Here is a 13094-nt window from a genome sequence, read left to right on the forward strand (position 1 = left end):
AGGGAATGATAGGTTCATGATGGGGGTGGGCGGGCAGCGATATTCTGGTGCTACACATGGGATGATTACAAGATGTGGTGATAATTCAAAGTTCTTTTCCGAGTATGCTGATTCAATTTCTACATGTGACTGCTGATAAATTTATGTTCCGTAAGGATTAGCAGAATGGAGCTTGAACTCACACATGGGCTTTGCTGGTTCGATATGTGAAATGCTCCCCATATTTCATGTGTGGTCTTATTCTTTGATTTGGCCGTGACGCTTTTTCTAACATTGGGTTTACACCAACACTCCCTGCAGTGCCTAGAAAGATTACCTGTAACTGCAATATTTTGGCATGCATAGCGATGCTCTTTGAGCCGCTCATTGACGCATCTTCCCGAATGCCTTGCCCCTTGTCGCTGGGATAGTGTATGCGATGCCTACTTCACATTGAACACATTCATTCACATGCCATGTTTAGCATTCTTCTTTCTTCCCTTAGTTTTCTGCCTTCGTACTTGACAGGAGCTGAAAAGACAACGTTCGGCGCAAGCCTATATTCTTCAATTTATGGGATGCCTTTGTGAACATACGGGGCCACTACCAGCTTTCTAAAAGCCTCTGGTATGAGTGAGAATCCAACTTAGACCTTCGTGTGGCAAGCAGGCATTCCACCACGGAGCCACACTAGTGCTTAAAAGAGCTACATAACGACAATGCTATAAGAATGTCATGTACTCAGAGGATTCCCCTTAATGCATGCATGTATGTCCTAGATCTGGGGGGGGGGGGGGGGGGGGCATGTGCTTTGGCGATGGATTGAGAAGATGTTAGGTAGAGCTTGCCCTTGTGCTACAGTGAAAGTCGTTGGGGACGGATTTGAACAAGGAAGGTGGTAGAAATGCACTGTCCATGCCATAATGTGCTTCATCACTCGCAAAAACAAATTTCTTCAAGCTATAACTTGGTCAAAGAATTTTATTACCTCTGGGCAATTCGAGGAGCTTTTAAACTTTAATGACCTCTTCAGGAGATATTGCTGCCATATTCTCGCAGCAGTCCTGCAGTTAAGTCCACGCCAACACAACATGGCAGCACTCAGATTTTCTTTTTCATGTTTTTTTTTTCTTTTCTTTCCTCTTTAACACTTTCCTGTTCGTGCCTATACTAATTGACAGTATTTCGTTGATGGTTTCAGTGGGAATTTTATTGCGTTGGGAGCACATACATGGAGCTAGCACTATCTAGCATAAGGGAGATGTTTAAAGCACTTTTTATTCGCACTTGAGTTTCAGACACGGCATCAACGTCGCGTGCAGCTGCCCCTTAGAAACGACGAATTTCAAAAGATTCTGACAAGTCTGCATGAAAATTTTGTGATGCCGGTAGCAGCAAAGACTCGGAAGATCAAATCAAGTCAAATTTATTTCATCTTTCGAAGAAAAAGTAAAGTTAGGAGCTGTCACAAAAAGCTACTACAGTGAGTAGTTTGAGGAGGCAACAGCTCCTCCTGCTAGTTACACAAAAATTTTTGACACATATTAGGGCAAACTATAAAACATTGATATAAGAATTAAAAAAACAAACGTGAAATATTGATGTGTAAAATCATCATCATCATCATCAGCCTGACTACGCCCACTGCAAGGCAAAGGCCTCTCTCACGATCCGCCAATCATCCCGGTCTTGTGCTTTCCATGGCCATGTTATACCCACAAACTTTTTAATCTCATTGGCCCACCTAACTCTCCGTTTCCCATTAGTGCTTTTGCCTTCTCTGGGAATCCAGTCAGTTACCCTCAATGACCACCGGTTGTCCTGCCTACGTGCTACATGTCCGCCCATGTCCATTTTTTTTTTCTTGATTTCAACTATCATATTCTTAACCCCGGTTTGTTCCCTGACCCAGTCTGCTCCATTCTTGTCTCTTCAACTTACACCTATCATTTTCCTTTCCATTGCTCACTGCGTCGTCCTCAATTTAAGCTGAACTCTCTTTGCAAGTTTCCAGGTTTCTGCTCCGTAGGTAAGTACTGGCAAGATGCAACTGTTATATACCTTCCACTTTAGGGATAGTGGCAATCTACCAGTCATGATTTGAAAGTGCTTGCCAAATGTGCTCCACACCATTCTTATTCTCCTAGTAACTTCAATCTCATGGTTAGGCTCCACAGTTATTACCTTTCGGTTATCACATGTATGTGAAGCATATAAAGAGTGTTATCTGAACGTCTGTGTGCCATTACATTTTTGACCTTTCAAGCAGATCAGAAAGGACTTTGAGGCACGGACAAAGGGTATCATCTGCTAGAGTAGTTAATTAATATTGGTCGTTCGTATCACTATTACTGCTAGTAGTATTACAACTGAGCCTTCTATGTTTATATAGCAGAATAGTAAGTACTATTGCCGGCATTGATTTGCTCCCGACCATCTCGCTCATTCTGCCATAGCTTAGTCACAACTGTCATGCAAACACACAATAGCGCTTTATTGTTGTGATCTTGTTTGTGGTACTTTGTCACATGTGCTGGAAGGTCTGTGAAGCTTTGTCATGATATTTCATAAACTTTTATTGATCAGAACTCCTTGCCACTTGTGTAGACACTTTATCCGTCTTTATCTTGTTCTCTTGTGTATGTTGTTCTGAAGTGCGATGTCACTGTTTGTATCTAAACGCGCATTTTTCTAGGTTAATTGCTTCTCCAAGTGTGCGAGTGTTTATGTTTCGTGTTTCATGTCTTCTGTGCTCAGCTTGATTTGCAAGACGTACGTGTTTGGTTTTACCTATTTTACCACTTTTATTTCACGTTATTAGGCTAACCATTGATGTAATTACTAATACGCATAGCTGACTCCAGTCTGAGGGCCATTTATGTCCATTTGCCCGAGTGTTCTTTTTATTTACTACCCCAAAACGTCAGCAAACTAAAATACAGCCTTAAAGGGAGCTCCTGTCCAGGAACAAAAAAGGCTATGTCGTAACCAATATGTATAATTGATTGATATGTGGGGTTTAACGTCCCAAAACCATCATATGATTATGAGAGACGCCGTAATGAAGGGCTTCGAAATTTTGACCACCTGGGGTTCTTTAACGTACACCCAAATCTGAACACACGGGCCTGCAGCATTTACGCCTCCATCGGAAATGCAGCTGCTGCAGCCGGGAATAACCAATATGGATAGGATAGTGGAGATGGCAGAGGAGTTCTACAGAGAGCTGTACAGAAGTCAAAAGAACCAGGATGGCATTGTGGGGAACTATAATACCCCAAGAGAATTTGACATCCTACTAGTAAGGAAAGGAGAAGTAAGGAAAGCCCTAGAAGGAATGCAATGAGGCAAAGCCGTTGGTGAGGACAAAGTAACAACGAACCTCCTGAAAGATGGTGGACAAATTGTGTTACAAAAATTAACTGCCTTCTATACAAAGTGTCTCTTGATGGGAAGGGTACCAGAATCTTGGAAGAACGCCAACATTATCTTAATCCATAAGAAAGGAGACGTCAAGGACTTGAAAAATTACAGGCCCATCTGCTTGCTCTCCATTCTTTACAAACTATTTACAAAAATACTAGCTGATAGAATTAAGACGTCACCGGAGTTGAATCAGCCAAAACACCAAGCAAGATTTCGTACTGGCTACTCCACAATAGTACTATCAATATTAGTACTATCAATCAGGTAATAGAGAAATGAGCTGAATACAACCAACCCCTAAACATACCTTTTATAAATTTTGAGAAGGCCTTTTGCTCAGTCAAGACATCAGCAGTAATGCAGGCACTACGAAATCAGGGCATCGAAGAACCTTACATAAACGTACCGGAAGAAATCTACAGAGGACCCACAGCCACCATAAATTCTGCATAAAGGCAGCAAAAGAATCCCAATAATGAAGGGTGTAAGGCAGGGAGACACTATCTCTCCTATGCTATTCACCGCATTTTTACAGGAGGTATTCAGGACCCTAGACTGGGAAGAGTTAGAGATAAGAGTTAATGGAGAGTACCTTAGTAACCTGCGATTCGCTGATCCCGTTGCCTTGATGAGTAACTCAGGGGACGAATTACAGTTCATGATTACTGAACTGGACACGGAAAGCAGAAAAGTAGGTCTGAAAATTAATACGCACAAAACTGAAATAATGTGCAACAATCTCGGCAGGAAACAGCACTTTACGATACATGGAGAGGTGCTGGAAGTTGTGTAAAATAAGGGTTCTAACAATATGAACAACATTTTGACTTATTTACATACATATATCACTGAGCTCTTTCATTGATCACATTTTAATATCGACACCATTTGTTCTCTGCAACTGGTTTAATAGTAATGGTACCTGGTAACGGATCATTAGCTTCCCATAGTTTGTGCAACGTAACGGACCATTCGCTTCCCATAGTTTGTGCAACGTCGTGCCACTTGCCACTTCTCTGTGTTTCGGTAACATTGATTGATTGACGCACATGACACCAATTCATCAGATCTTAGCACAGGTAGTTAAAAAGCATCAAATAGTCCCGGAATGTTGGCAGGTATCCACCGATAAGTTTCGTTTTCGGCTCTGAACCGTTGCAATGTGGCGGCGATGAGATCTGAAAACATCCAGCGTGTTCTAAAAGATGTGGTTCTTATCTACAGGGAGCGAACATTGTTTGTACAGAATCACTTGTCTATGGCGGCACAAGCGCCTGGTGTTCACCTCGGCATTGCGTTCCAGAGTGCCACGCGGCTCTTTGTAAGAGCCGTGGACTTCTTCACAACATAAATAATCCCAGAGATATGCAACAAGACTAACAAATTTTGGTGGATGCATATTTTGGAGAAACAGTCATACAGTGAGAGAGACGGATGATGGAAGGAAGTGACTCCCGATGAGATAAAGAAGTTTATCTGTCTTCTCATCTACATCGGTATAATCCAAGTGCGGTGCTTGCATTGCTATTAGAACATGGAGAAATTATTTCCTGTCGTATTCCACCTTCGGTAATGCCAAGAAATAGATTCAAAGCACTACTTGCACTCCTCAATGTGTCTGACCCCGAGAAGACAAGTGTTGCATCCCACGACAAGCTACACTGTGTAGCTTCCCTGCTGCAGCACATCAGCGCCTCATCTACTCAATTTTTCCAACTTGATGAAAACCTCTCTGTTGACCAGAGAGTAGTGAAATTCGAAAGCAAATCTGAAATTCAGCTGTACATGCGCAACAAAGTTATCAAATGGGGATGTGAATTGTGGGTTTCGACAGACTTCAAACGGGTTACACGATTTCATTCAGGAGCAACAAAGATACAGGAACTGCAAACTGTGTTATCCACAACGAAAAGTTGAACAAAAAACAAACGCTTTCAGGGAGACTTGCTCTGCAAACTTCTGCTTCACCACATCACAAAGTGCTTTGTGTGGTGACACGGCAGCCACTCTGGCTAACATTTTCTTCTGTATACAATAAACTAGAACTGATATTGCAGAAATGTTGTATACAGCCTTCTTCTTCAAATGTACATTTGGAAAATTTTTTATGTTGCGTTGGTGCAAAGGTACATCAATGTTCTCACGAAGATTTTCTGTTTTTGTTACGATTCATTTTGTCTCTAGATATTTGCTATTAAAGTTGTTGTTAAGGTTTACTTGCAATTATTACCATTAGAAAGCACAATCCTTCTGCTACAAACTAATATATCTGAAATATAAAGCACGTGGTACTGCAGCAAGAAAATTGTTTACTAGACTACCCAAAAGCCGCCTATTTTCCTGCGGAAAAGAAAGTGTTAAACACCTTGTAAAACACCTTGTTGTCGGGCTAGTTGGTGCAACATTTCTAAAAGTTAATTCGAGCGCAAACACACGACATGATCACTCACACACATACACACCCAGGCATCAAACACACATTGCGCTCACTTCCAACTGATTTATTCATAGCTCGAAGGCTTGAATATATACATGACACATGTGCACATCAACACCATAGAAGGCCAACAGCATACATTATCAATACATACAGTTGAACAATGTCATTGCCTCAGAGCGATAAACTGGAATTCGCTTGGTAACAATGATAGCGAAGGGGCGCTTATGCAGTGATCTTTACTTTTTTCCATGAAAAAGGCCTCTAACACTTCACATGCAGTTTTACTTGCGCTTCTGCCTAGAATCTTCGTCTCAAAGAATTGTGCGTCCTAACCACACGAGATGACATGCGCAACCAGGTGCGCATACTTGTCATCTCGTTTTGTTAATTTCTGGGCGTGTTTCCTTAATCTGTCATTAATACACCGTTCGGTTTGGCCAATGTTAACTTTTCCACGGGATAAGGATATGGAGTACACAACCCCTGTGGAACATTTAACAAAGGCCCTTTCATGATTCTTCTCACAGCCGCGCTTCTTCCTATCCCACACACTTTGGCACAGTCTTCCGATTTTTTCGGGTGCGGAAAACACCATCGCTATGCCGTGTCTGACTGCGACTTTCTTGAGGTTGTGCGAGAACTTATAGATATATGGCCCAACTTATGGCCTAATCCTTATGGGGTGGGTAGCAGTCATCACTTGCCGTGTTCCACGTTTTAACTTCTGCAGAAGTGATTCAGCAACGGCCGTAATGACCGATCGAGAAAACCGGGAGCCTCTAATTGGCTCACCTGATTGAGGAAATGAAGTTTCATGCTATGTGGGCACGACCTCTTCAGCGCCGATTCCAAGCAAAGAGACGCAATGCCCCTCTTCAAAATCTTTGAGTGGGCAGAATCGTACGGCAACAACTCCTCAACACGAGGATGGTAAGGCCAGCAAACATGCTCATCGTTCCACGTGAGGCTCAAGTCTAAAAACTGCAGACAAGCTTCTTGTGGCAATCCAACAGTGAAGGAAAGCGCTCGTCCTAGTCTCATAAAAACATTTAAAATAAAATCAGGGGATGTAAGGTCTCCCTGCTTATCTAAAATAATTTAAAAATCGTCATTGTATTCAAAAACCTTTGAAACCTCCCCCCCTTTAGAAGCCTTGTCCAAGTCCCTATCTACATCTGCTAAAAATATATCGCAAAGAACCGGCGCGACACAGGAACCAATGCAGATTCCCTGGCGCTGAAGAAAGGGCTTTTCGTCAAATATTATAAAAGTTACATTGAGATAAAAATTCTAAAAGCGATAAAAAATTGTCTACAATAACGCCTGCGTCATTGATAAAATCAACGTCGCCACCATACCCATAGAAGGCTGTTGGCCTTCTATGGTGTTAAAGCGCACATGTGTCATGTATATATTCAAGCCTTCGAGCTATGAATAAATCAGTTGGAGGTGAGCGCTGTGTGTGTTTGATGCCTGGGTGTGTGCGTGTGTGAGTGATCGTGTCATGTGTTCGCGCTCGAATTAACTTTTAGAAATGTTAAACACCTGTCCATTCAGAATCAGCATCGATACAGCAAAGCACTTTTCCTGGTCCCTCACTTGTCATTGTGTTCGTTTTGCCGAGCAAAACAGCTCTGATATAAAAATGGTGCATCTTACCATCAAGGAAGATAAATTTTGGACAGAAGAGAAAGGCCATCACTTCCTTGATGGTACGCATCCTTTTGTATTTTAGTAAGAATGTACAACCTATCGCAACAACATTTTTTACTTTAGCATCTGCTTTTTTCTGCTGCAACTAGTTAGCTAACGACTGCCTTACCCCGGCTGGAAAGCATGTTTGCTTTGGCATCTGACAGTTACTTATTTGAAAATGACATTTTAAGACTAAGTCAAAGTTTCAGTTCCACAGAGCGCTCGATGAGGTAAGGCCTATAGTGGCTATTGCACAAAAGAAGGAAAAGCTGGGTTTTCGTGTAAGTCACGGATTTATCTCGGGAGCGCTTGTATCGGATGGAATTGAGAGAGTCTGGAGACAGGCGTGGCACACTTTATAACCCAAAAAATAAAAGGCGAAAAATCTAAAGCGATAACAAAAACAACACTAACGGACACAAAATTACCCCAATATTATCACAAGCAAAACAGTCTGCAAAGCAGTCTAAATCCGTTCTTAGCCTCTACTCATAATCCAAAAAGGCATCTCAACAATCGGAACGCTCTTACAGTTCATGTGGACTTCTCTCCAGTGCCATGTCAAGGTTTGTCAAGTACGTCATTTACTTTCTCCGCAATCTCCTACTGTTGCCATGGTTGGCTCGCTGAATGAATCGCTCGTCCTCGTCGCCGGTGTCCCAAACTTTGTCGTCTTTTTCGACCTCGCTAGGCTAGGCGTAGCCTCGTAATAGACTCCCTTGATAGCAAGTCCGCTCCACTTGGTGTGGGCTGTTGCCATCCTGCCGCAAAGTGGGAGAGCTGAAAGTCGACCAGCAACTTCTGTGCAAGGGTGCGGCAGGTCCGAGCAGCCTCGCTTGGAACCTCTGAGGTCGACGGCAACTCCCCGGGCCTCTCACAATATCCTCAGAACCAGGCGGTCGTGCTGCTCCTGTCACCATAGCAACACTCGTCTTCCACGTCTTCGCAGCTCGGCATCTCAACGCACAGTGCCAGTTCACCTACTAGAATTTTTCTTTTCGGCTAGAGTCGCATGCCAGGAGCCTTTCTCCGACCAATCTCCAGCGTCTGCGAAGCTGGTGCATGTGCTCTTAGTGGCTCTTCTCTCCTCGTGCACCGTCGCTGCGTTTCTACATTCAGCAGCACCTTGTGCCTCTCCTTTACTTATGACAGTGCAAGCATAGCTGGCTATGCAAGCAAGCAAAACCACTAGCATGTGACGATTGCGTTAATTATGATCGAAGGTTTCCTGGGTGCTGCTATAGTCTCCTCTAAGGCAATATAAATATGCATGACCCACAAAAAGCAATTCTGAGGCTACGAGAGCCAATTTTTTTACTCCCACGCCAGCCTGCCCCCTCTTTCTATTGAAATAATCTGCTAGAAGAAAGCGCATGCAAGGATCATGGCAGTGAACACAAACCTTTTGACTCTGGCGGCCATAAACAGCCTCTCTCTTGGACGCTCATAACTTTATGCAGCCTTCAAAAAGACAAGTTCGCAGTGGAAACGTTGGCTCTAGCACTCCTACCCCCCCCCCCCCCCCCCCGTTTATGAATTTCTCATCACAGGGCAATTAGTTGTTTATAAAAAAAAAAAGAAGCACATTGAGCGTGCATTTAGGCAACACACACTTTAATATTGATTTCAAATACATTCCAGGCCAAATATTCAGCTGATATTTCTTAGATGATGTGTGTACCCACAAAAAACTATCCCACAAGTTATCCCGGCTTCAAAACATTGTCAGTACTTTGTTAAAGAAAAATAAATGGGAGAGGAAGTATGCGTGCATAAAGGTATGAAGAGGTCTCACAAACTGACAAGACTCTAGGACTGCTTTTGCCCCCCTCTGAAGAATGTAGTTTTCGAATCAGGAAAGAAAGAAAAGCGCATGTCTAGTCTCAATTTCACCCCTTCTGTTTTCAGTCAAGCACTGTCTTTCAAGTCCCACGAGCTGTGTGCTCTCATGAGAGACAAATTAGCACTTTTCTGATGCGTTACACAGTCACTATATCAATGAGATGTAACAGACAATCATGCCAAGGAAGAGAGAGAGATAAATAGAGAAGAAAGGCAGGGAGGTTAACCAACCTTGGCTCGGTTGGCTACCCTACACTTGGGGTGGGGGAAAGGGAGAATAATAGAAAGAAAAAAGATAGAAAAGGAGTAAGAAAGAGGAGGATGAACATTCAGCTCGAGACTACGGAGCACGGTCTCACGGTGTTCTTTCACAAGCGGTCGTGAGGTCTGGTGGCCCTTAAGAAGCACAAAAGGGCTTTCATGGCTTTGCGCGTATGGGAAACCGTCGGCCAGGGTCCCAGGATCTTCTCTTGTGTAAGCCGCCGTGAATCCAGCTTACAGAGCTTGGTTTCCATAATACGTCGTTCAGGCTGGTATGCTGGGCAACGGCATAGAATGTGTTCAAGCGTTTCCTCGCAGGCGCAGATGTTGCATGCCGAAGTGCTCGCCATTCCAAGGAGACAGAGTACGCATTCCTAAATGCCATGCCCAACCTCATGCGACACAGTAAAGTTCCAGCGCACCGTGGGAGCCCGGATGGCAAACGAAGTTGCAAGTTTGGGTCGATCGAAAACAGTTGCGTGCTAGAAAAATTTGACGTATTCCATTGTAGAAGAGTTATACGGTGAGCAAGTGGTTGTAGTCGCCTTGCAGCATCCGTTCTCAAGAGTGGTATGGGAGTATGCAGATCTTGGTCATGAGCCAATCGAGCAGCTTCATCCGCGCGGTTATTGCCGACAATTCCGCAATGACTCGGCAACCACTGAAATACAATATCGTGACCTTCCTTGAGGGCTTCGTGGTAGTCCTGCCTTATCTGATACACTGATTGTTCATGTACCCCGTGCTGCATTACAAACTGTAATGTCTGTAAGGCTGACCTCGAGTCGCAAAAGATGGACCATTATTTAGGTTGCTGCCGAAGAATGTACGTTACTGCACCTTGAAGTGCTGCGAGCTCTGCTGCTGTCGATGTCGTGGTGTGAGAAAACTTGTACTAAAGCAACACATTATCAGATGGAACAACCACTGCTCCTGTAGAGCTGTTGGAATTATAGGAGCTATCGGTGTAAATTTGTATGCGGTCGAAGTACCTTTCGTCTAACAGACGCAAAGTCAATTGCTTCAGGGCTAGCAGTGACATGTGCGCCTTCTTAACGATTCCAGGAACTGATAACCGCATGTCAGGTTGACGGAGACTCCATAACGCAGCTGCTTGATGCATCGCAAGTTTGAAGCCAGGCGGTAATATGTCCTGATGTATTGTCCCAATAACGCAGAACGAAGAATGGGGCCTCCGAGCTGTCAACACACTAAATGATGTGATGGTAGCCATGATAAATGCTGAATGTGCGCTCTCAGTGTTTCGACAATGATGTGCGTTGTGACCGGCTGTTCTTGTGCGATAACAATAGTTGCCACTGTCGATGAGCATCTTGGAAGGCCAAGACATGTCCGATGTGCTTGGGCTTGTACGCTCTGTAGTGCATGGATGTTAGTCTTGCACAAGTTGGACAGGACAGGAAGGCTGTACCGGAGAATTCTGAGAAAAAGGGCTGCATAAAGCTGCAACATGGAGTGCACGGATAAGCCTCATGATTTTCGGCAACGAACATGAATAGATTCTCAATGCCAATGAGCTTTTTCTTCAGGTATGCGACATGCGGGCTCCAGGTTAGGTCACAATCTACGATGACACCTAAGAATCCATGACTGCTATATATGCGATTGACCTGCCATCGATGCACAATGTGTAGAAAGACATCGGTTTGCGTCTAAATGCCACCGCTGCACATTTCCCTGTGGCAATAGTCAAACCTTGCTGGTTAAGGTATGTCGATGTCATCGTTGCCGCTTTCTGTATCCTTGAGCACACTTGAGGCCGTGTCATGCCAGACGCCCAAATGCAGATGTCATCAGCATAGAGAGAGATATAAGCCATCTGTGGCAGCATTTCGGAGAGCCCCACCAGAACCAGGTTGAAAAAAAAGTCAGACTCAAAACGCCGCTTTGTGGCACCCCACGACTTGTGAAATGCTTATTCGTAGGCCCATCTTCAGTTAGAACGAACATAGATTTCTTTGTGAGATAGCTTCTTACCAATCGAAAGACAAGACCTCCAAGTTCAGCTGCTTCAAGAGCATCGAGAACAGCCTCATGGGTCGCATTGTCATAGGCACCTTTCACGTCTAAGAACAGAGCTATACCATCCCGATATGGGATGTTATAGAAGATACTTGTAATGTAAATAAGAAAAAAGAAAAATGGATGTAAAAATAACTTGCCATGGGCAGGAACCGAACCTGCGAGCTTCAAATAATGCATCCAATGCTCTACCAACTGATACCCCCTGTAAGCTGTTTTCGCCGCGTGGTGCACGTCTCTCGCCCATAAGCAGCATTTAAGGGGTCACATCGAGTTGGTGGCGTTGTGTTCGAGAGCGTTTATCATCGTCACCATCATAATCATGGTTGTTAGAACGGTAGCGCCAGCAGTGACGCCTGGCAGGAAGCCTGGGTGGCGACGCACGAGAGAGAAGCGGGTCTCTTTGGCGGGTGGCGATTGGCGCAAACGGTTGTCTTTCGTGGCGGGACCTCGGTGCATAACACCATGGGCCGTCTGCCGGGGGGCCCTTGTGGGAAGTCAGGCGTTAGTGACACTGCCTTGTGTTTGTAATGTTGTTGAGTGTTGTGCAATATTGTGTAAGATTGCTTAGCATGTTAATCACAATTGATGTATAATAACTTGGCTCACGATTTAAAAGAACTTAAATAAATGTGAGTTGTTTGGTTCATTCCAAACACGTCTTCTGTGTCCGTTTACTCCAAAAACCTGACGCTCGCCACATCGAGAGCTATCAGTATATATGTGAATTAAACATGGGAGCGTCAGTCAGCACCGCCTGTAGCCATGACGCCGAGTGTTTTTCTGGCTGTTTTGGTGTCACGTAGCATGTGATCTTATTACAGTAGTAGATTACAGGTCAGCTGCCAGCTCGTAATAAGATCACAGATCTTGTGCTACTTGACGCCAAAACAGGCAGAAATAGTGGACCCAGGGTTGCTAGCTGGCTTTCCAGGGTCCGTTCGGCAAGTTGTGTCTCCAACGACCACATCTCTATTGGGTTCTTATGTACTATGTCAACTGTGATGAGACACTCTGGACAGCTCTAAGTTAACTTTTTTCAGTCAGCATGGCTTTTACTCAGGATTTTCATGTGACACCCAACTACTTCTATTTCATCATGATATCAGTTCCAACCTTCACTTAAACTTACCTGTCGTCGTCTTCTTCATAGACTTTGAAAAAGCTTTCGACGAAGTTCCACATAACCGACTACTGCTAAATCTTTCTCATTTAAAGATTTATACAAATGTATTTCATTGGATTCGAAGCTTTCTTACCAATCGCCAACTGTCTGTGCATGCTAACTCTGTCTCATCCACGAAGCAAAAATAGACAAGAAGGGAAACTCTGCTCCTTTCTGCGCCACGATAGCCCTGGGAGCTACGCTTGTGCACACTGCTCAGTGTATCAGTGTATAGGCGGCAAA

At 44.0% G+C, this 13094-nt stretch overlaps 1 protein-coding gene across 2 annotated transcripts in view; it reads right to left on the reverse strand.

Moving 5' to 3' along the window:
* The window catches only part of TSG101 (tumor susceptibility gene 101), a 282331-nt gene that overhangs the window by 161036 nt on the left and 108201 nt on the right, over positions 1 to 13094 (reverse strand). The gene's annotated exons all lie outside the window — the stretch shown is intronic.

This window comes from Rhipicephalus microplus, unplaced genomic scaffold (assembly GCF_043290135.1).
Source record: "Rhipicephalus microplus isolate Deutch F79 unplaced genomic scaffold, USDA_Rmic scaffold_12, whole genome shotgun sequence".
NCBI classification, from domain to species: Eukaryota; Metazoa; Arthropoda; class Arachnida; order Ixodida; family Ixodidae; genus Rhipicephalus; species Rhipicephalus microplus.